The 24,532-nt window shown below is 39.6% G+C and overlaps 1 protein-coding gene across 2 annotated transcripts in view; it reads left to right on the plus strand.

Moving 5' to 3' along the window:
- Positions 1-437: 437 nt before the first annotated feature.
- GLCE (glucuronic acid epimerase) overlaps positions 438-24,532 on the plus strand; it is a 110,070-nt gene continuing 85,975 nt past the window's right edge. The window contains exons 1-2 of one of the 2 annotated variants that reach the window (XM_027553070.1): positions 452-638; positions 10,196-10,379. The gene's annotated coding sequence lies outside the window, so the exon portion shown is untranslated. Of the gene's footprint in view, positions 639-10,195; positions 10,380-24,532 lie in introns of both variants that reach the window. The other variant, XM_027553069.1, reaches the window with a different exon arrangement.

Below are 24,532 nucleotides of genomic sequence, written 5' to 3' on the forward strand. Positions count from 1 at the left end.
GAAAAACAGGTTTAGACCTGGGTAACCCGAGGAGGGTGCGCCTTCAACCAGGAAGAAGTGTGCCTCTTAAGCACTTCAGGCCGCGCTGTAACCAAGAGTAATAGCGCTTCAGCTCACGGCAGTGTGAAAACCACCTTCTTTCCTAACCAGATAGATCTACGGAGCCTGACTAGGACTAGACAGAAGCCAAGATTCTCCATCCAAGATTCCTTCCCAAGCTCTGCCCCTGACTACTTAAATGTCACTGATCTTGCCCCTAGTTTATTGATGCGGGGCGGGGGAGAGAAGAAGCGGTGGGAGAATCACCTTTCCTATTTTGCGATTGGTAGTATTAGGCTCTAAGTCCCGCCTCCCACGCTGCCGCCAACAGGCTCTCAGAGTTGTCACTCGATTCACTGCATCCGCCCCTCGCCGTGGCCCCGCCCCACTCTGTGGCTGGGATCTCGCGGGAAGAGCGGCGGGTACGGCTGTGGCTCTGTCTCCAAGCTGCGCGCGGAGCGGGAGGGATCTCCTCACACAAGCGCTTCCTCGCGGAGGGGTTGGAGCTGCGGCAGACGCAGGCCTGGGCCGCCCCTTCTCTGCCGCCTCCTTCTCTTCCTCAGGGTTCCCCGGTCCGCTTGCCCTACGACGCTGCCCAGGTGAGGAAGCCCGGAGCGCGTCTCCGCTGAGGAGCGGTCGGGGAGCGGGGACACGGAGCAACCGGGGCAGGCGGGCTCCTGACGGGGGCGGCTCCGCGGGCAGCGCGGCGCTGCCTGGTGTGCGCGAGGCTTGGCGGGGTTCGGAGTGAGGAGGGCGAGGACGCGGTGGGGTGGGATCCGGGTGCGGACGCCCAAGGACGGTGAAGCGGGTGCCAGGGCTTCTCCGTGTTAGGAGGCGGTTTATTGGGGGTCTGAGGTCTCTTCCGGCTTGGGGTTCGGCTGGGTGGCAGCGGTTTGGGTCCCGGGTCTTTGGGGTCGAAGGAGATTTACCAGGATCCTTGAGGTGGTATAGCGGGGTTCCGGGACAAGGGGTCCTTTTATCGCGGTCTCAGGCTCTTTTAGGGACAGAGGATTCAGTTTTAGCAAGGTCCTAGGTCTCTGAAGGGGCAGATGTACGGGGTCTTGGGGGTACTTTGAGCAGGAGTGGGCTTCTTTTCTCACATTCCTGGGATAAAGAAGCAGTGTATTGGGGTTCTGTCTGTTTATCGGGGTCTTCGGGCGGGAGGGCGGTGTATCTGCGTCCTGCAGGGGCCGGGACCGCCTTGGTGGGCTGCTGGGGGCGGAAGGGTTTACGGCGGAGACCAGCGTCTTTATTGGGGTTTCTAGTTTGCCCAGAGGGGGGCGGTAACTTGGCATGGTCCCCAGTTTTTTCGGGGGCGACAGGGCGAGTTAGCGGGTCCCCGGGAGATCTCGAAGGGAGGGCGCGGCTCTGCAGGCTCTGGATCGGCTCGTGGCGGGAAGGGAACTCTGGTGACATCTCGAGTTCACAGTCTGTGGCTGGTCAGCATCCTGGAACAGATCTCTTTCTAGATGAGATTTACTCAATGCTTAGTTGAAGGATTGATTCGTGTTGTTGCCTAGTTGGAGAAATAGTGGGATTGTTCTGCAGTTTTCTTCTCTCTGCCCCGGGATCCCTGTGGGGGCGTGCTGATTTCTCTCCTCTGGGAACCAGAGTGGCAGACAACACCTTAAGTGGGCATGTAGACTTGTAGGTTCTTAAGGCGGCGAATGTCCTCCGGGTGAGCGTGGAAGCCACTGAGGATAGAGAAGGCTGTGGGGTTTTGGCTTCCTTTCCTAGGTTAGGGTCCACTTTGCTGATCCTGCATTATTAGGTCTGTCCTGAAGTCCTGCCCGAGTGTTAGGCAGTCAGGTATGCTGGAAAGTGTGTTCTGGCTTCTCTCTGTCGTTTGAAAAGCATTTGTGTAGAGGAATCGGTTCAAGTTCAGCCTCCAAGTAACGCATTGAAATTCGAAGTTCCAAAGCTAGAGCTTTGCAAAACCGTGGTTTGAGACCTGTAAGGATGGCTAACAGAACACTTTTTAAAGAATCCTGCTTAACGGTTTTATTGTATACAGTTAGTCTTGACTCATATGCAGAGTCCTTGGTAACTAGCCCAAACTTAGATGGAATTCAAATAAAATGACCTGTATACATGCATATGTTCTTTTTTTTTTCTTTAAGTCAGAAAGTCTGCTTTAGCTTGACAGTTCCCCTGGTTAGATAGCTCCTTTATCATAGAGGCCTGTAAATCAAGTCTGATGTGGCTTGATTTGATGGAACCTGTACTTATAGTAATTCTGTAATTTGGGATAAACAGACAAATTTGAGTATGGCAAGGCAGAAAATTTTGCTTGCTTTAATCTTTTTTTTTTTTTGAGTGGCAGTTTTCTTTTAATGATATTTCTTTTGATCTTAGAACCAGAAACATTAGTGATAATATATTTAATTCTTGACTTTTATAATCATTTTAAAAAACAAGGCAGCTTCCCTGGTGGTCCAGTGGTTAAGAAGCCACCTGCCAATGCAAGGGACATAGGTTCCATCCCGGAAGACCTGCAACCAAGCCCATGCGCCACAACTGCTGAGACCACTCTCCTAGAGCCTGTGCTGTGCAACAAGAGAAGCCAATGCGATGGGAAGCCCTCGCACCACAGTGAAGACTAGCCCCTGCTCACCGTGACTAGAGAAAGCACATGTACAGCAGTGAAGACCCAGTGCAGCCATAAATAGATAAATTTAAAAATTAAAGGGAAAAAAACAGGGAATTCTATATAGCAATATATAACTCTGAAAAGTTTAAGTGTTTTGGGGTTTTGTTTTAGTTTAGTATTTGTTTTGGTTGTAAATTAAATCAAAATGCCTGTTTGACTTTTGTAACTATCAAAACTGATCAGTTGAGCAGATGCTTGATAGGAATCACAACCAAAAAAACCCTAAGCAGACCTTTGTTTCCCCATTATTTTTGAAAGCCAATGATAAATTAAGTGGATTTCAGTAACTTTTTAAAAAGGCTGCTTTCATAATTTCTAAGTAAACATACTGATCAACAAGTATTTGATTATCTGCTAGGTGTCACAGCGTGGTGTGTACCTCCATGTACAGTGATTTACAGCTCTCATAAACCTGTATCAAGAGAAAGAGACAACAAATACATAAAATAATTGAGATGCTGATAAGAGAGAAATAGGATAGTTTTGGGGTTCAGCTCACTTAAAAAACGTTAACCCCCGATAATATAACTGCTATTAGCATCCTCTGTTATATAAGCATACAATCTGTAAGGATAAACATCAAACTTAAAAGTGTTTGGGGAATTCTTTAGGAGAGAGTTGCAAAGACATGGAAAGGAGTTATTAATTATATGTGCTGTGCTGTGCTGTACTTAGTCACTCAGTCTTGTCCGACTCTTTGGGACACCATGGACCATAGTCCACCAGGCTCCTCCATCCATGGGATTCTCCAGGCAAGAATACTAGAGTGGGTGGGTTGCCATGCCCTCCTCCAGGGAATCTTCCCAACCCAGAGATCAAACCCAGGTCTCCTAAATTGCAGGCGGATTCTTTACTGGAATTATGTGCTTTTATACTATTTGAATTTATTTCAATGAGCAGACATTACTTAGGTGTTAATTAGAGAAGTCTGGAAATTAAAACATTTTGGTCACCGTGCAGATTTGTGAAATGTCGCACAGGCTTTTTGTCAGTGTTGCCACTTCTGTGTGTACTAGTGAAGGAAAAATGTATTTCAGTTATCTAAAATTATAGGAATGGGATGGGGAGGGGAACACAACAGAATAAGAAAAAAGACTAAAGCCCAAATAAAATGTTAAAACATGTTAAAGATGTTGGATCTTTAATTGTATGAAGATAAATTAATCTTTGGCCTTTATTTTAAATTTCTTTTCTTTCTAAAAAAACTTCTTAAAAGTCTTTTTTTAGACTCTCGAGAAGAAAAAGTTGTATTTTTGTTGTGCCCCCTCCTGCTGTGGTGGGGCAGCAGGTCTTTTATTTTGGCACAGGTTTCAGGATGGGATTTTTTTTTTTTTGGTCAGACATACGAACATCTAATAGATATGTTTTCTTGTGAGGGATATGAAGCATAAAAATAGTTTTGTAATTCATTATTACACTGCTAAAAAATGATAATACCAGAATGTCTTTTGGATTATCATTCAAAATTCTTAAGTCATAAATGAGACATACTAAACCAGTTTCTCGGAGAAGGCAATGGCACCCCACTCCAGTACTCTTGCCTGGCAAATCCCATGGACGGAGGAGCCTGGTAGGCTGCAGTCCGTGGGGTCACTAAGAGTCAGACATGACTGGGCGACTTCACTTCCACTTTTCACTTTTATGCATTGGAGAAGGAAATGGCAACCCACTCAAGTATTCTTGCCTGGAGAATCCCAGGGACGAGGGAGCCTGGTGGGCTGCCGTCTCTGGGGTCACACAGAGTCGGACACGACTGAAGCGACTTAGCAGCAGCAGCAGCAGCAGCAGCAAGCCAGTTTCTAGAAAGAAAATCATAAGACATGAAATTCTGGTCTCAAACTGTGCTACTAACCATATGATCTTGGATAATTCCTTAGTCTTTCAGGGCCTCAGTTTCCATACATATAAAATGAAAGAAAGAGCAGTCCCTGTCAGTAATCAATATAAACTCTAATGCCAGGGTTTATATTCCATGGTTTTTATATTGCAGATCTACAATATTACATGTACAAAAACCGATAGATGCTATAAGAGTCGCTAGTTCCCAGGGTACAACTAGTTCCATGTAATTTTTATTTATCATACCTAATTTTAGACCTCTTCTTTTTTAAGATATATAGGAACTATTTAATTCAAGAATATACATTCATGAAGGTAAATGACTTTCTTTTGATAATTTAGCTTTATCTGTTAAAGCTAAATTTTATCTATTATTTTTCTTTCTGATCCCTGGTTCTGTAATGGAGTATCTCTATGATAATGTAATGTCCTTATTTAATTCTGTGCATAGAATGAGGTCTCTAGTGACCCCTTTTACACTACTGCCAAGGTAATTTTTCTAAAATGCAAATATGTTCAGTGTTTTTTTCTTAAAACATACTTCTCCCTTAACTACAGTATTTAGTTCTATGGTTACAAGGCTCTTCATCATCTGGCTCATCTCCTGTATTTCTACCATCATACATCTCAAGCTCCAACTGTATTAATACCATCAGTTTACTGAAAGAGCCATACCGTTTCCTAACTCAGAACCTTCTTATATATTCTCCCTCCTACTCAGAATGCCTTTCCTTCTCCTATCTTGCTGACAGTCTACCGATTTTTCAAGATATAACTTAAGTGCTACCTACTTTTTGACTCTTCTGTGTGCTCTGGTCCTCCCTCTTCCAGCCCCACTGAGTTATTTACTATGTTTTGTTCATTCTTTCCCTTTGTTTATTAGTATGCTGTAATTACGTATGTGTCTCTCTTCCAGGACTCAAAAGCAGGTGTATATTTGTCTTACTGGGGCTTCCCAGGTAGCACAGTGGTAAAGAATCCACCTGCCAATACAGAAGACACAAGAAATGTGGGTTCAATCCCTGGGTCAGAAAGATCCCCTAGAGTAGGAAATGGCAACCTGTTCCAGTATTTTTGCCTGGAAAATTCCATGGACAGAGGAGCCTGGTGGGCTATAGTTCATGGGGTCACAAAGAGTTGGACACGATTGAGCATGCATGCATGCACGCACACACACATTTGTCTCATTATTTATTGAATATCTATTGCTTATTTTACACAATTGGCTCCCATCACAGATTTGAACTCTGAATGTCTGAATTAATTGCAGATCTCAGTATTGCCCTATTTTTCTAAAACGTTGGGCTTTCTAAATTATCTTGTTCTCTTGCCCCTATGACTGCAAACTAATATTAGGTCTATAGTGCTTACCCTCATATTTAAGAAGAGAGGTTACCAGCACTGTAGGAGTTAGGTGTTAACTGTTAAACTTGCAGAAAAGTCATGCAGAATTTTGAGGCGAACACTAATCACAATATCTAAAATTGCTAGGGGAGAAGGCAATTGCTAGGAGAGTTGTGAACTGATTTCAGTATTTCAGATCTTGTACATCAGTGATTTGGTGGATATTTTACCATTTCTGCTTTCTGTACAGGAAATGATTGTTGCTGATGTATATGGGTTTTTATGTTGGTTTAATAGTTTCTTTATATACATTGGGCTTCCTGGGTAGCTCAAACGGTAAACAATCTGCCTGCAATGCTGAAGACCAGGGTTCAATCCCTTGAAGGAGGGCATGGCAACCCACTCCAGTATTCTTGCCTGGAGAATCCCATGGACATAGAAGTCTGTCTGGCAGGCTGCAGTCCATGGGGTTGCACAGAGTCAGACATAACTGAGCAATGAACACTTTCACACTTTCACTTTACATACATTACCTTTCATTCTCAAAACAAATCCTAAAAATTTAATTTTCTCAAGAAGTTAAGAAGCAGGCTATAACTAGCTCCAGGTCTGTCTAAATCCAGTTTCTGTGCTTTTTAGAAATACTACATTGATTCATGTTGATACTTGGCAGAAAACAACAAAACTTTGTAAAGTAATTGTCCTTTAAACTAAAAAAAAAAATACTACATTGCTTTCTGTATATGAATTCTTAGTGTATTTATAACTATTAATAGATATTTTACTCATTTTATAAATTTAAGAAGTAGATTATAAGGTTTATCCATTCAGCTTTTTTGAAAAAAAGCTGAAGTAGAACATTTGAAATTGATTGGAGTTTAGAGACCACTTAATCCAGCTCTTAGAGTTAACATGTGAGGAAACTGACATACACGAGAATAGTTAAATGACTTATTCAAGATCACACAGCTTTGTACTTGGTTAAGATTTGTTGTTGTTATTAAGCTTGTTATGACCATTGGTGTTGTAAAACTATTATTTGAAAGAAAAACAAGTGCCTGATTCTCGCCCCACCCTCCCACTCCCAAGGCCAAGGAAAAAAGCCTAGAGTGGCTTTCAGAAAAATGATGATAAGGATCTCAGAGTCTTAAGGACATGGCTCAGAGAAAATCCTGACTTTGGATCATGACACATGGAGACATCTCATTGCCTCTTCACTCACATAGTTCCCTAGACTTGGTTTCTTTCCTTCCTCTTTTTTCTTTTCAAAAATATATTCATAGCTTACTGATCTCCCTGATCAAGTTATTAGCAGCAGCCTAATAACCAGTAACTGTTTACATGCCAACCATGTAACTAATAGGGATACAGAAAAGCATAAAATCTAGTCAATGCCTTGAAGAGGCTTAGTTTATTGGGAGTGGGAGGCAGTAAGTATTTAACTGCAATGCAGTATATAAAGATGCAACTCCAGAAGCTCAGAAGAAGGTAAATGTGGACTGCGCTAGTGGTTGTAGAAGTTTCTATGTAGAAAAGATTTGGTTTAAGTTAGTGTTTAAATGAAGAGTTGGAGGGAAAGACTAAGGAAAAGAATATCTGGCCGTGTGTGTGTGTGTAATTTTTTTTTTTTAGTGTAACCCATGTTCACATCCCTTCAGCTGCAGTGGCCTCCTTGTTGTTTCGGAAGGCCTGGAACATATTCTTCCAGATATCTGTATGTCTCCCTCCCTTCCTTCCTTCAGGTCTGAATTAAGGTATCACCCCTTCTGTAAAAGTCTGCCTTGTTAAAATTACAGCATCCCTCCCATGCATACCCTTCTATCCCTTTTCCTTGCTTTGTGTCTTTTTTTATGCTTTCCTGGAGTCCCACATGGAGAAGGCAATGGCCACCCATTCCAGTACTCTTGCCTGGAAAATCCCATGGACAGAGGAGCCTGGTGGGCTGCAGTCCACGGGGTCGCACAGAGTTGGACACGACTGAAGTGACTTAGCAGTAGCAGCAGCAGTCCCACATACTTTGTGTTTTTATTATCTTTCTACTATATATCCCCTACTATAACATAAGATCCATGAGGGCAGGGATTTTTACCCATTTTATCCCCAGCACCCAGAATGTTACCTGTTACAAAGTAGCTGCTCACATATTTGTTAAATGAAAACAACAATCAAACTTTAAAGCAGTAAGATTGTTTGATCTAACCTCCCTCTTTCTTGCTGGCTGGCATGGAGCAAGAGGAACTTTCTTTTCCATTAAAAATTTTTTTTTCCTAATACTTAAATTGTATACAGTATATAAATCATGATATAAGAACGTCTACATATGTCATTGTGTAATCACCAAGAACAAGTATAGAATACTTCTATGACCTTAGCAATTTTTCTTATTCCTCCTAGTCAGTACTTCCCAAAGGTAACCACTATTCTGACTTCTATCACAATAGATTAGTTTTGCTTTTCTTGACTGAAGTGACTTAGCAGCAACAGCAGCAAACTTCGTATAAATGGAACCAAATCATTTTTTAAGTTAGCAGGACTTCATTCTTTTTCATTGCTGTGTAGCATTCTATTGTATGAATATATATGTATATGTACATATATGTTGTTGTTGTACTGTTTATAGACATTTGGGCTATTTTCAGGTTTTAACTTCTAGGAACAAAGCTTCTAAGAACAATTTTGTACCTATCTTTTTGTGGACATAAAGATTCATTTCTTATCTAAAATAGTTAACCTTTCTGTGTGTGTGTGTGTGTGTGTATAGTGCTGTTGTTATTTAGTCACTAAGCTGTGTCCAACTCTTTTGCAACCCATGGACTCTAGCCCACCAGTCTCCTCTGTCCATGGGATTTCCCAGGCAAGAATACTGGAGTGGGTTGCTATTTCCTTCTTCAGGGGATCTTCCTGACCCAGGGCTTGAACCCACATCTCCTGCATTGACAGGCAGATTCTTTACCACTGAGCCCCCAGGGAGCCCATATATAGAAAGATAGATACATCTTCACATAAAATTCTTAATTCCGTGTGGTCCTTAGCACATGCTGAAAAGTGAAAGTGTGTTAGTTGCTCAGTCGTGTCTGACTCTTTACAGCCCCATGGACAGTAGCCTGCAGATCCTTCTGTCCTTGGGATTCTCCAGGTAAGAATACTGGAGTGGGTTGCCATTCCTTTCTCCAGAGGAACTTCCTGATCCAAGGATTGAACCCAGGTCTCCTACTTGCAGGCAGAAGCATCTAGCACATACTAGATGATCATTACATGATTGAAGATAAATTATTGACTAATCATGTACTGTAAGATGATCTCAAACTTATTAAAAAATGTTGGAGAACAGCTTCTGGTCCATATTTTTGTTCTTACATCTGACATAAAACATGTAGCACTTAACTTTGTCCAGATTCTACACATTTCTCTTTCCTTTCAGTTAACTTTTTTAAAAACCATATTGTTTATTAGTTGCTGCCCCTTTTCCAGAAGATGGGTGAAATATATCCAGAAAAGAGAAAATTTAAAATAGTTAATTTTAAGGTGTGAGTTTCAGAACTGGTTGACAGTTTTTTATTTTCTCAACATTAAAATGTCATTTCTTTTCAACAATTTGGTTCTACTATATGTATTTTATATATATGTGTGTATATATTATATATATATGTGTGTGTGTGTGCATATATATATATATTTTACTATTCTATACAGTTTGAAATCATTTATATGAATGCATAAGTTATGTTTTGGGATATGTCAAGTAAAGGCTTTCTTTGATTATGTGCGTGCTTAGTCGCTCAGTCGTGTCCAACTCTTTGAGACCCAAGGACTGTAGCCCGCCAGGCTCCTCTGTCCATGGAATTCTCCAGGCAAGAATACTGGAGTAGGTAGCCATTCCCTTCTCCAGGGGATCTACTTGACCCAGGGATTGAACCCAAGTCTCCCACATTGCAGGCAGGTTCTTTACCATCTAAGCTACCAGGGAGTAATTTTAGAAATGGCTTTAGTTGGTGAAGAATGCAAATGAGAGCCCCTATGGTAATAAAAGAGATCATGAGAAATATTTTTCTAATTTTGGGGAAGCTTTCAGTTCTCTTTTGAAGTGATTTCTTAGCTAAGGCTTGAAAGATGAGTAGGAAACAAGGTGGATGAGATACTCAGCAGGGAATGGGGTAAAAGCACTGTAGGTGGGGAGCTGCATTTGCAGAGGGAGAGCAGGATAGATTTGGGAATCTGCAGACAATTCAGGAGGGTTAAAGCATGTTTTTCAAGCTGTAGTGTGAGTATGAATCTCCTGGAAGGAGTGCGGCTCAGGAATTTGGAGTTCTTACATGTTCACAGGTAGTGGAGATGTTGTGGTTCCAGGATCACACTTTGCAAACCACTGGGCCGGAGCCTGGGAAGCAAGAGAGAAGGAAGGAGTCGGGAGTGAAAGCAGGGACCATATCATGGAGGATCTTATAACTAATATAAGGAATTTGAACTTAAAGCAGTGGTATCCTACTGAAGAGTGCTAAGCAGAAAGGTGAGCTTATGAGATTTTTTATTTTCTTGGGGGCAGTAGTGGTGGAGTAGTGGAAATAATCTTTCGAGGTAAACTCAATCTCCATTTGAAACTATACAGATTAATGTCTGAGAAATTACAGTTAACCCATCCATTAATAATTACTGTTTCTTCCCACTAGCAGATTCAGTTCTTTTAAAGGGAAAGTTTGGTTTTATTTATTAATTTAGATGTTATATGTTTAATCAGTTTTTTCTTCCAGGGATATTCTTGTTTGTAATAAAATAAGTATTATTACAATTTAACTCATAATTACATTGTTAACCTTGTTTGATAGAATTTGATTTTTGTTCATGTTGTACTATATAATAGTCCAGAGTCTTCTTTTTTATTGATTAAAAAATAACCTAGCTGGTAGTGCTTATTGTATAGTAGGAGTGATCTTAATGATACTTAGTAATTTGAGTTAGGTTCTCATCAGCTTTCATAAATGTTATTAATTAGAAAGTTTTATTTCATCTGTTTAAATATCACATCAGTTTTGCAGTATTATAAACTTAAGAATGTGTGTGTGTATAGCTTGTTTTTCCCCGCCTAATTTTATAGGTTTCTAGGGACTCATTTTAAATACTTGGAGAAATGCAAAACACAAAATCTAATGCTTCAGCTCAAATATAAGCTTAACTAACATAATGGTACACAGTCTTCCTCATTCCATGAATATATTGACTCATTTGTATACTATTTATCCTCCTATCATGAATTTATATAATAAAATTTTCCTACTTTGTTAAAATTGCTTCAAAACTGAATTTTTAATAGCAGCATAAAATTCTGTTGAATGAATGTGTAATGATTTAACCATTCCCAATTATTGAATATTTTTTTCCTCTTCGGAGAACACTGAAGAAAATCTTTGTGCAGAAATGTTTCTCCATACTTGATTATTTTCTTAGGATAAGAATAAAAATGTTTAGTCAAAAGCTAAGACCTTAAAAAAATTAAACATTGCCATATTATTATCTAGAAAGGTTATCCCAATTTACATACCAGTATCAGTATTACTCTTACAAACCTTTTCTAGGGAATTCCCTGGCAGTCTAGTGGTTAGGACTCCAGGTTTCCACTGTAGAGGGCATGATTTGAGTCCCTGGTCAGGGAACCAAGATCCCTCATGCTGTGTAGTGTGGCCCCCAAATAAATAAATTAAAAAATTTTTTGAATCCAAATTTAATAAGCAAAAATGATCTGACTTTGTATTTCTTTGATTATAATTGAAGAGCATTGCAAAAATTTTTTTAAAGTTACCCATTAAATGAAAAAATTTTAAAAAGAAAACCACATGCATTATTTATAAGGTAAAATATTTTAACTAGAATTAATGTTTTATTATAGTAGTTTTTTCTGTTAATAGATAAATTAATTTCTTGAATAGTTATTTAAAAAACTTACAAAATTCAAGGACCCAAACAGTTGCCCCAGAGACAACTACTGTTACCACTTTTTTATAGGTACTTCCAAGGTATTGTAAATCAAGTGTGTGTGTGTGCCAAAACATTAGACAAATTATAGAGAACATTCATTAAAATACTGTCTAGTTCAGATGTGGTATTGTGTACTAAATTGTGTACTAAAAATTAGAAAGGGTCTAAAAATGATTAGTATCTGGCTACTGGCCCAGAAGGAAGAAAAGCAGGGTCTGGCAGCATTTGGCTGTAATTTTCTATAAGACAAGTGGCCTTAGCTCTTTTTATTATTGGATCAATTCTTTGACAATAGCACTTCTGTTTATAGTACTGATTCTGTAGTACTATTCCAAAAAGGAAAGCCAAGTTTTTGAAAATTAGACAGTTGATGCCTGAAAGAAACTCTTCAAAGTACAAAAGCTATTTTGAGATACTTAGGGGCAAGATACTTTGTCCTTAGGTATTTTAGGATTTCTTTGGCAAGTACAGTTTTAGCAGAATTTTCATGACTTTGTTGCTTAACAGTGAAAGTTTGAGCTTGAATACTTATAAATGAAATTCATCATTTCCCTGAACTCTTATTTCCTAATTCGAAAACCAATCAGCCATGATACAAAGTATTTTAAAATATACTTTTAAAAGATTTTCATGCTAATAGTTTAAGTACTAATTTGTCTCATACAGTCAAAAATCTTTTTGAGCTTGACTTGGAGGCTGCTGCTAAATAAATGATTTGAGCAATAAGAATCAGAAGGTTTAATTGATTGTACAGAACTTTAGAGCTTTAGGGAAAGGATGATTGCTTTGGGGAGAGATTTTTTTTTTTTTTAAGCCCTTGTTTCTAAAAATAAAATTTTAAATATCTAAAAAAAGAAATAAAAAAAAATTGTTTACTGAATACCAACTCTTTGGGGCCCAAGATAAGTTAGGGGTATTATGAGAGTTTCTATTTGCTGGAATTCATGTCTCCTATTTCAGATTAATTATAAGGCTGTAAATGCTGCTAAAGAATTTGCACCTACTAGTGGTTGGTAATATTTGAGTGGTTTTAAGAAAACCTTCCCTTGTGGCTCAGCTGGTAAAGAATCTGCCTCAGCACGGGAGACCTGGGTTTGATCCCTGGGTTGGGAAGATCCCCTGAAGAAGGGAAAGGCTACCCACCCCAGATTCAAAAAGCTCAAAAAGATTCTGGCCTGGAGAATTCCATGGACTGTATGGTCCATGGGGTCTCAAAGAGTCAGACACGACTGAGTGACTTTCACTTCGTTTTAAGAAAACCAGAGGCAGGAAAAGATCTTCTTGATTAAAAAATTTTTTAATTTGGAAATAGTTATATATCTGTATATATATTACAGAATATAGAGAATTGCATAGTATAAAGAATTCCTGTATACCTTTCACCCAGCTTTCTCCTAATGTTAACATCTTGTGTAACCATGGCAGATTTATTAAAAATAAGGAATTAATCCTGATTTTTAAAAAGAATACAACAAACTTTTTTTTAACACCTGTTATAAAAGAGTGTTTTGGCTGCTGATACACAATGTTGGAAAAGAAGTAAATGTTGTGGGTAATAATAATAAACTGATGATCTTAGTGTCATTCCTGAACAAATTCTCAGATTATTGAACATATATATTTTGGTATATAATATTTTATATATTTTGGTTTATTTTGGTATATATTTAGAAGACACTAATCACTGGGAGCCAGCTTGGGGTCACAGAGAATAAGTCATGCCACACTAGCCTCACTTGTGGTGCTAGTGGTAAAGAATCCACCTGCCAATGCAGGAGACATAAGAGACATGGTTTCGATCCCTGGGTCAGAAGGATCCTCTGGAGGAGGGCATAGCAACCCAATCCAATATTCTTGCCTGGAGAATCCCATGGACAGTGGAGCCTGGTGGGCTACAGTCCACGTAGTCGCAAAGAATCAGACACGACTGAAGTGACTTAGCACACACGTAAACTGGTAGGTACATCAGGAGATGCTCTAGCCATAATATATTTAGAATTATAGCTACGTTTGTTGGATTTTAAATTTTGTTCAGGGTAGACTTAAACACCTTATGTAGATTGCCTCATTTAGCCCTGTTTTACAAATGAGGAAAAGGACCGCAAAAGTTATACAGATAGCATTTGATAGCCTTTTATCATATTTTTGTATGATGGCTGAGATTATCAGCTTCTCATAGCAAAATTCAGGCTTAGACTAAAGAAAGTGGCGAAAACCCCTAGGCCAGGCAGGTATGACTTAAATCAAATCTCCTATGAATATACAGGGATCAGATCTAGTAAACAGTGTGCCTAAAGAACTATGGATGGAGGTCTGTAATATTGACCAGGAGGCAGCGAACAAAACCATCCCAAAGAAAAAGAAAAACAGGACAGCAAAGCAGTTATCTAAGGAGGCTTTACAGATAGCTGAAGAAAGAAGAGAAGCAAAAAGCAGAGGAGAAAGGGAAAGGTACATCCAACTAAACTCAGAGATCCAAAGAAATAGCAAAGAAAGACAAGAAGGCCTTTTTCAATGAATAGTGCATAAAAATAGAAGAAAACAACAGAAGGGGAAAGACTAGGGATCTCTTCAGGAAAATTGGAAGTATCAAGGGGACATTTTGCCCAAAGATGGACAGAATGAAAGAGAGAAACGGTAGAGACTTCGTAGATGCAGACGAGATCAAGAAGAGATGGAAAGAATACATAGAAGAACTGTGCGAAAAAGATCTTAACGAATCGGATAACTATGATGGTGTCTGTCATCCAGAGCCAGACATTCTGGAGTGTGAAGCGTTGTGGGCCTTACGAAGGACTGCTGCCAATAAAGCTAGTGGATGCAATGGAATTCCAGTAGAGCTATTCAAAACCCTAAAGGATGATGGTATCAGAGTGTTGGCATTCAATATGTCAGCAAATCTGGAAGACCCAGCAGTGGCCATAGGACTGGAAAAGAGCAGTCCTCATCCCATTTCCCAAGAAGGGTAGTAGTAAAGAATGTTCAAACTGTTGGACAATTGTGCTCGTCTCCCATGCTAGTAAGGTCATGCTTAAAATCTTGTATGCTAGGCTTCAGCATTATGTGAACCACCAACTTCCAGATTTACAAGCTGGGTTTAGAAAAGGCAGAAGAACCAAAGATCAGATTGCCAACATTCGATGGATCATAAAGAAAGCAAGGGAATTCCAGAAAAAAGAATCTTCCTCTGTTTCATCGACTATGCTAAAGCCTTTGGCTATGTGGATTATAACAAACTGTGGAAAGCTCTTACAGAGATGAAAATACCAGACCATCTTACCTGTCTTCTGAGAAGCAGCAGGTAGAACCCTGTGTGGAACAACTGATTGGTTCAGGATTAAGAAAGGAGTAGGACAGGGCTGTCTGATGTCACCATGTTTATTTAACCTGAATACTGAGCACATCATGAGAAATGCTGGGTTGGATGAGTTACAAGCTATAATCAAGATGGGAAACATCAACAATGTCAGATGTTCTAGTGCTCTAATGGCAGAAAGCAAAGAGGAACTAAAGAGCCTCTTGATGAGGGTGAAAAAAGAGAGTGAAAAAACTGGCTTAAAACTCAGTATTAAAAAAACTAAGATCATGGCATCAGGTCTCATCACTTCATGGCAAATAGAAGGGGAAAAGGAGGAAGAAGTGACAGATTCCTCTCTTGGGCTCTAAAATCATTGTGGATGGTGACTGCAGCCATGAAATCAGAAGACGATTACTTCTTGGCAGGAAAGCTGTGACAAACCTACACAAGTTGTTGAAAACCAGAGACTTTACTTTGCCGAAAAAGGTCCGTATAGTCAAGGCTATGGTCTTCCCAGTGGTCACGTACAGTTGTGAGAGCTGGACTGTAAAGAAGGCAGAGTGCCAAAGATTGATGTCTTCGAACTGTGATGCTGGAGAAGACTCTTGAGATCCCTCGGACAGCAAGGAGATCAAACCAGTAATGGTAATGAAACACCAAAAATCTATAATAGACACACACACACACACACACACACACAGAAAAGAATCCAGATATAATCCAAAGAATTTATCTTTGTTCAATTTAGTATTCATTATATTGCCAGAAGCCCTGAAAGTGAAAGTGGATCAGGCTGTCCAACTTTGCAACCTCATGGACTATACAGTCCATGTTTTCTCTAGGCCAGGATACTGGAATGGGTAGCTGTTCCCTTCCCCAGGGGGTCTTCCCAACTCAGGGATCGAACCCAGGTCTCCCACATTGCAGGGGTATTCTGTACCAGCTGAGTCATTCAGTTCAGTTCAGTCGCTCAGTTGTGTCTGACTCTTTGCAACCCCATGAACTGCAGCACGCCAGGCCTCCCTGTCCATCACCAACTCCCGGAGTTTACCCAAACTCAGGTCCATTGAGTCGGTGATGGCCATCTAACCATTTCATCCTTTGTCGTCCCCTTCTCCTCCTGCCTTCAATCTTTCCCAGCATCAGGGTCTTTTCAAATGAGTCAGCTCTTCGCATCAGGTGGCTAAAGTACTGGAGTTTCAGCGTTAGCATCATTCCTTCCAAAGAACACCCAGGACTGATCTCCTTTAGAATGGACTGGTTGGATCTCCTTGCAGTCCAGGGGACTCTCAAGAGTCTTCTCCAACACCACAGTTCAGAAGCATCAATTCTTCGGTGCTCAGCCATCTTTATAGTCCAACTCTCACATCCGTACTACTGGAAAAACCATAGCTTTTTAATACTGCTGTCTAGGTTTGTCATAGCTTTCCTTCCAAGGAGCAAGCATCTTTTAATTTCATGGCTGCAGTCAGCATCTGCAATGATTTTGGAGCCCAAGAAAATAAAGTCTGTCACTGTTTACACTGCTTCCCCATCTATTTGCCATGAAGTGATGGGACTGGATGCCATCCCTGGTCTTTGGTTTTTGAATGTTGAGTTTTAATTTAAACCAGCTTTTTCACAATCCTCTTTCACCTTCATCAAGAAGCTCTTTAGTTGCTCTTCACTTTCTGCCGTAAGAGTGGTGTCATCTGCATATCTGAGGTTATTAATATTTCTCCCGCAATCTTGATTCCAGCATGTGCTTCATCCAGCCTGTCATTTCGCATGATGTGCTCCGCATCTAAGTTAAATAAGCAGGGTGACAATATACAGCCTTGATGTACTCCTTTCCCAATTTGGAACCAGTCAGTCGTTCCATGTCCATTTCTGTTGCTTCTTGACCTGCGTATAGGTTTCTCAGGAGGCAGGTAAGGTGGTATGGTGCTCTTTTTATACTTAGTGAATTTTTCTTTTTGGTCAAGAGTGTATTGTAAAAAGTTTTTTTTTTTTTTTTTTTAAATTTTGAAGTAATTATAGCTTCATAGGAACTTCCAAAATTAGTATAGAGAGATCCTACGTATCTTTTATCCAATTGCCCTCAATGGTAACATTTTAAATAACTGTAATACAATATCAAACCCAGGAAATTGACATTAGTACAATCTACAGATCTTACTCCTGTTTGACCAGTTTTGCATATTTTCATTTGCATATATGATTCTTTGCAATTTTATCAAGTATGCATACATTTTCAGTTGCTTCAATTATTCTCATGCTTTGCAACCACGTGGACTGTAGCCTGCCAGGCTCCTCTGTCTGTGGGATTCTCCAGGCAAGAATACTGGAGTGGGTTGCCATGCCCTCCTCCAGGGGATCTTCCCGACTCAGGGATTGAACCCACATCTCCTGCAGCTCCTGCATTGCAGGTGGGTTCTTACTGCTGAGCCACGGGGGAAGCCCCTTTATCAAGTGTAGCTCTGAATAATCACCATCACAATTGAGATACAGTACTATTCCATCACCAAAAAGATCCCCTAACCTCTGCCAACCACTTATCTGTCTCCATTACTGTTTTGTCATTTCCAGATGTTATATGAGTGAAATCATACAGTATGTAACCTTGGAGATTGGCATTTTAAAAATTCAGCATAGTTCCCTTGAAATCCATCCAAATTTTTACATGTGGTGTAATCCTTGGTGTTCTGTCTCTCTGTACTCACTTTGTACTTCTCTGGTACTGTATTCTGTTAACTCTAGTTGCCTTTGTCTTTCAGACTTTCAGCTCCATCTAAACTCAGAGTGTGTTGTGCTCTGCCTCAGCTCTCCCTTCCTGCACCATGGGTTGGAAACTCTCAAGGCTGGAAGGGGAACATAAGGCTAATAATAGGGCTTATCTTTAATTGTTTCTCATTTGGGGGATCACTGCCCTGCATTGCCTGATAGCCAATGTCTTGAAACTGTTCAATATATTTTCTTTTTCTATTTTCACACTAGAGAGTAAATTTAGTCCTTGTTTCTCTGTTTTGGTTAGAAATTAAGATTTTAGTTTTGTTTTTATTTTTTATTTTATTTTTTTACTGTGTCAGTACATCTTGACAAGCCAGTGAGCTTAGCCCACTTGAACTGAAAATGTCTGGTGCATATATGTTATTTACTAGTTGACTTATCGTACATTGTCCTGGATTAAATAAAACAGTAGTGCAAAGCTGCAGTCTTTCTAAATAATGACACATTTTGTCTTGTTGTCATTGTTCAGTTGCTAAATTGTGTCCGACTGTTTGTTACCCAGTAGACTGCAAACACACCAGGTTACCCTGTCCTTCACTGTCTCCCGGTGTTTGCTCAAATTCATGTCCATTGAGTTGATGATGCTATCTAACCATTTCATCCTCTGCTAACACCTTCTCCTTTTGCCTTCATTCTTTCCCAACATCAGGGTCTTTTCCAGCCAGTCGGTTGTTCGCATCAGGTGGCCAAAATATTGGCGCTTCAACTTCAGTATCAGTCCTTCCAATGAATATTCAGGACTGATTTCCTTTAGGATCGACTGGTTTGATCTCCTTGTCATTCAAGGGACTCTCAGGAGTCTTCTCCAACACCATAGTTCACAAGCATCAATTCTTCGGCATTCAGCTTTCTTTATGGTCCAACTCTCACATCCATACATGACTACTGGAAAACCATAGCTTTGACTATATAGACCTTTGTTGGCAAAATGATGTCTCTGCTTTTTAATACGCTTTCTAGATTTGTCATAGTTTTTCTTCTAAGGTCCCTGGTAGCTCAGCTGGTAAAGAATCCGCCGGCAGTGCAAGAGACCCCAGTTCGACACCTGGGTCAAGAAGATTCCCTGGAGAAGGGATAGGCTACCCAGTCCAGTATTCTTGAGCTTCCCTGGTGGCTCAGATGGTAAAGAATCCGCCTGCAATGTGGAAGACCTGGGTTTGATCCCTGGGTTGGGAAAATTCCCCTGGAGAAGGGAACAGCTACCCACTCCAGTATTCTTGCCTGAAGAATTTCATGGACAGAGGAGCCTGACAGGCTACAGCCCATGGGGTTGCAAAGAGTCAGACACGACTGAGCAACTTTGACACTTTATTCAAGCATCTTTTAATTTCATGGCTGCAGTCACCTTCTGCAGTGATTTTGGAGCCCAGGAAAATAAAGTCTGTCACTGTTTCCAGTGTTTCTCCATCTGTTTCCCATGAAGTGATGGGACCGATGCCCTGATCTTTGTTTTTTGAATGTTGAGTTTATATCAGCTTTTTCACTCCTCTCTGACCCTCATCAAGAGGCTCTTTAGTTCCTCTTCACTTTCTGTCAGTAGAGTGGTATCTGATATTGTTCATATTTCTCCTAGCAGTCTTAATTCCAGCTTGTGCTTCATCCGGCTCGGCATTTCGCGTGATATACTGTGCATATAAGTTAAATAGGCAGGGTGACAATATACTGCCTTGACGTACTCCTTTCCCAACCTTGAACCAGTCCATTGTTCCATGTCCAGTTGTAACTGTTGCTTCTTGACCTGCATACAGGTTCTCAGGAGACAAATAAGGTGGTCTGGTATTCCCCTCTGTTTAAGAATTTTCCACAGTATGTTGTGATTCACAGAGTCAAAGGCTTTAGCATAATCAATGAATCAGAAGTAGATGTTTTTCTGGAATTCAGTTGCTTTCTCCATGATCTAACCAGTGTTGGCAATTTGATCTCTGGTTCCTCTGCTTTGCTAAACCCAGCTTATATTAAATATGTATATGCTTCTCTTAAGAATGGAAATGTTATCATTTATTAGTGATAATAGCCAAAATATATATTAAAAAAAAGACTAGAAAGAGAAATAAGAGAAAAAAATTTCGTCATTTAAGGGAAAGAACAGATTTTTTTTTCAAAATTAGTTTTTAGAATGTGGAAGTATTTGTGTGAATACTAAGTATATAATATTTAAATAACCACACAACATCTGTGTGCAATTAGAGTATTTACATTTTGCCTGCTATAACCTCACTTGCTTTTTGCAGTGTTAATCTTATTATCAGTTTACTGGAATATATTTGTAGAACACAAAAACCAACTGTATTTCCTGCCTCCAAGACCAGCCACTGTTTACTGTTGGGTTTGTTTTCTTCTGTTGTTTTTCTATGCACTGTTTTTTTATCTGTGCCTTTAAACATACAAACAAAAGGTATTATTATGCATGTATAATTTTTAAATTTTGCTCTTTTACCAACATTCATGAACATTTTTCCATATGATAAAACATTTTTGAAAGCAAGGTTTTTTTGTTGTTTGTCCAGTGTTCCATTGTTTATAGTAAATAAGCCAGTTTCCCTGTTGTTAAATGAGCAATCTCACCAGTGACCAAGGGCTGAAAATAAAACATAACTGTGCCTCCATGAGAGGCATTCAAGTAAAGTGAACGATTGTAACTTCTTTCTTCTCTCTTGGTGCTGTATGCTCTCTGTCTTTGCTTCTTTCTGCACGCCTATCCCTTTCTTTTTTCTGCATTGTAGGTCCCTCTGTATCCTTATATTATCTGTTACCTCATAACTTTGGGTTGTACATGGTTTGACTTGCCATGGCACTAACTCCAGCTCTCAATATGTTTCCTCTTACTTCCAAGGTCACTATATTTAACTTAGCCACTGTCTTTGTGTCATTTTCCAAATTACAGGGAGAGAGACTATAGCTTATTTAGTTCAGGTGAACCAGGTGACTTGGCACATAGGGTTCTACCATTCAGGGGCTGGGTATGGTGGGTTCTCTAATATGCGAGTATGGTCTTGGAGGCAATTATTGGTATATTGGCTGCAGTCTTGAGCTGCATATAGAGCTGACTATATGCTCCTTGAGGGTAGATTCAGTACCTTGCACTTAATAAGACCTCTATAAAAAGATTTAGGAGAAGGAAATGGCAGCCCACTCCAGTGTTCTTGCCTGGAGAATCCCAGGGATGGGGGAGCCTGGTGGGCTGCCCCACCAGGGGTCGCACAGAGTCGGACACGACTGAAGCGACTTAGCAGCAGCAGCAGCAAAAAGATTTAAGGGGGCATTTTTGCTTTGTATCTGGTGGTGTAGGAGTTTTGCACACTACTTTATTAACGTGGGACTTTAATTAACATGGGACTTTAAATGTGTAAGAAGTCAGTCTTCAAACTTGATTATTAAGTTTGTTTCATATAGGTATCTGTGGAAGTTGTGACAGGTGTATCAGTTACTGCTGTTAGGGCCATATAGTTCTGCTTGCTGTTGCGACTCTTGGTGTCTGTGTCAAACAGGGTTCAACCAGAGAAGCGGAACCACTAGGAGATATATTTAAGTACATGGTAGATTAATACGTGTGTGGAGTATGTGTAGTAGATATACCAGATCGTGTGTGTGCGTGTGTGTGGTGCATGGTGTATGTATTGTATATGCTTATTTTATAAGTTTTTGTGTCAGAGATATATGTACTAGGTATCATTTTATGTTGTGGACGCCTATGGCACTTTATATTCCTCTTACTGCATGCTGTAGACTGATTGTGTCTCCCCAAATTTTGTATGTTCAAACCTAATTCCCAGTGTGAGGATATTTGGAGATGGGTGTTTGGGGGGGTGGTAATTAGGTCATGAGGGCAGAACCCTAATGAATGGGATTAGTGTCCTTACAGAAGAGACCCCTGAGAGATCCCTCAGCCTTTTCTGTCATGTGAGGACGTGGCAAAAAGATCATCAGTGAACCAGGATGAAGGTCCTCACGAGACATGGAATCTGCTGGTGCCTTAATCTTGGTCTTCCCACCTTCCTGAACTGTGAGAAATAAGTATTTGTTGTTTAAGCTACCCAGTCTGTGGTGGTATGTTATAGCAACCTGAAAAGACTAAGGCACTGCATTTAACATATGATTTGTATTTTAAGACATATGAAACCATTCATTCCTCTGTTTAAACTTCATTATGACAGGGACTATGAATTATTAATATAAAAAATTCTTCCATTTCCTTAGATACATTTAGAAATTTGTTAGGTGAATATTCAAAGATTATTTTGTTGGGTTATTAGAATCCTTTGTATTTAAATCAAAACAAAACAAACAAACAAAAAACCCCTTTATTTTCCCTTTGAGAAAACAAAACAAAACAAAAAAGCAAAAATAAACAAATAGGACCTAATTAAACTTAAAAGCTTCTGCACAACAAAGGAAACTATAAGCAAGGTGAAAAGACAGCCTTCAGAATGGGAGAAAATAATAGCAAATGAAGCAACTGACAAAGAAATAATCTCAAAAATATACAAGCAACTCCTATAGCTCAATTCCAGAAAAATAAATGACCCAATCAAAAAATGGGTCAAAGAACTAAATAGACATTTCTCCAAAGAAGACATACAGATGGCTAACAAACACATGAAAAGATGCTCAACATCACTCATTATCAGAGAAATGCAAATCAAAACCACTATGAGGTACCATTTCATGCCAGTCAGAATGGCTGCGATCCAAAAGTCTACAAGCAATAAATGCTGGAGAGGGTGTGGAGAAAAGGGAACCCTCTCACACTGTTGGTGGGAATGCAAACTAGTACACCACTATGGAGAACAGTGTGGAGATTCCTTAAAAAACTGGAAATAGAACTGCCTTATGACCCAGCAGTCCCACTGCTGGGCATACACACCAAGGAAACCAGAATTGAAAGAGACACGTGTACCCCAATGTTCATCGAAGCACTGTTTATAATAGCCAGGACATGGAAGCAACCTAGATGTCCATCAGCAGATGAATGGATAAGAAAGCAGTGGTAGATATACACAATGGAGTATTACTCAGCCATTAAAAAGAATACATTTGAATCAGTTCTAATGAGGTGGATGAAACTGGAGCCTATTATACAGAGTGAAGTAAGCCAGAAAGAAAAACACCAATACAATATACTAACGCTGCTGCTGCTTCTGCTTAGTCTCTTCAGTCGTGTCTGACTCTTAGCGACCCCATGGACTGCAGCCTACCAGGCTCCTCTGTCCATGGGATTTTCCAGGCAAGAGTACTGGAGTGGGGTGCCATTGCCTTCTCCATATACTAACACATATATATGGAATTTAGAAAGATGGTAACAATAACCCTGTATACGAGACAGCAAAAGAGACACTGATGTATAGACTCTGTGGGAGAGGGAGGGGATGGGATGATTTGGGAGAATGGCATTGAAACATGTATAATATCATATACGAAATGAGTCGCCAGTCCAGGTTCGATGCACGATACTGGGTGCTTGGGGCTGGTGCACTGGGACAACCCAGAGGGATGGTACGGGGAGGGAGGAGGGAGGAGGGTTCAGGATGGGGAACACGTGTATACCTGTGGCGGATTCATGTTGATATATGGCAAAACCAATACAATTAAAAAAAAAACAAAACCCTTTATTTTCCCTTTGAGAAAACCTAAGGCTTATAATCTATTTTGTAAAGTTTTTTTTTTAAAGGTAAAATGCAAACTTAAGGGAACTTATATGAACTTTCATTTTGCTTTTATTTCTACTATTAAAATGCTTTGAATGTATTTTACTAACGATTTAGTGTTCTCAGTCCAAACTACCTTCCTGGGATCAAATGTTTTGTTAAAGAAAAATGTCAAGCCAGGGTCAGGTAATAATTATCTTTCTTTTTCTAAACAGAATTAATACCTGTGATGCCATAATACTGACAAAATATCTATGTTGTAGTCTGAAAAATATGTTATTGATGATGAACTATGATTTTAAATGATAAGATTGCATATTCTAGAATTTAATATTTTAGAAACATGGCAAATATAATGCGCCATTCTTAAGTGGAGCATTATAGTTAGCCATCTCATCAGTCATGGGGTTGTGAAGAATTATAAAATTTAAATTGTAGTGAAATGTGTTCTGGAGTCATTCATTAGATTTTTTAAAAGTACGAATTCAGTCAATATCACATTAGAAAATAATAGGAAGTACAACTTTAAAATGGTTTCCTTAAAAAGTTTGCTTGCAACTGCTTTCTTAGTAGACTTCTTTGAGAATATTTTAAACATTGCAGCCCAAAAGGAAACTTTATGTATTATTTTAAGATGTTCACAGATTTCCCAAAATCTTTTACTTGAACCCCAAGCTAAGCACTCACATTGTAAGTTTTAGGTATATAAATTGTTTATGAATAAAATCTGCTAAATCAGTCACTGTCTCTGCTTCTTAGCCCTCAGTATTGCCATAAACAAAGCAGAATAGTTTGTTTTGTAGCACTTGTTTCTATTTGACGTTCATCCTTTTTGTGCCTGACTTACATATTCATTTCTACAAATATTTTGAGACTCTACTGAGAATAGACTACTGTGCTAGATAGATGGAGTCCTTGGATGTACATTTAGGTTTATGGGGAGATAATAAAGATATATAAACAATCCTGAACAAAGAA

This window comes from Bos indicus x Bos taurus, chromosome 10 (assembly GCF_003369695.1).
Source record: "Bos indicus x Bos taurus breed Angus x Brahman F1 hybrid chromosome 10, Bos_hybrid_MaternalHap_v2.0, whole genome shotgun sequence".
In the NCBI taxonomy this organism is placed as follows: Eukaryota; Metazoa; Chordata; class Mammalia; order Artiodactyla; family Bovidae; genus Bos; species Bos indicus x Bos taurus.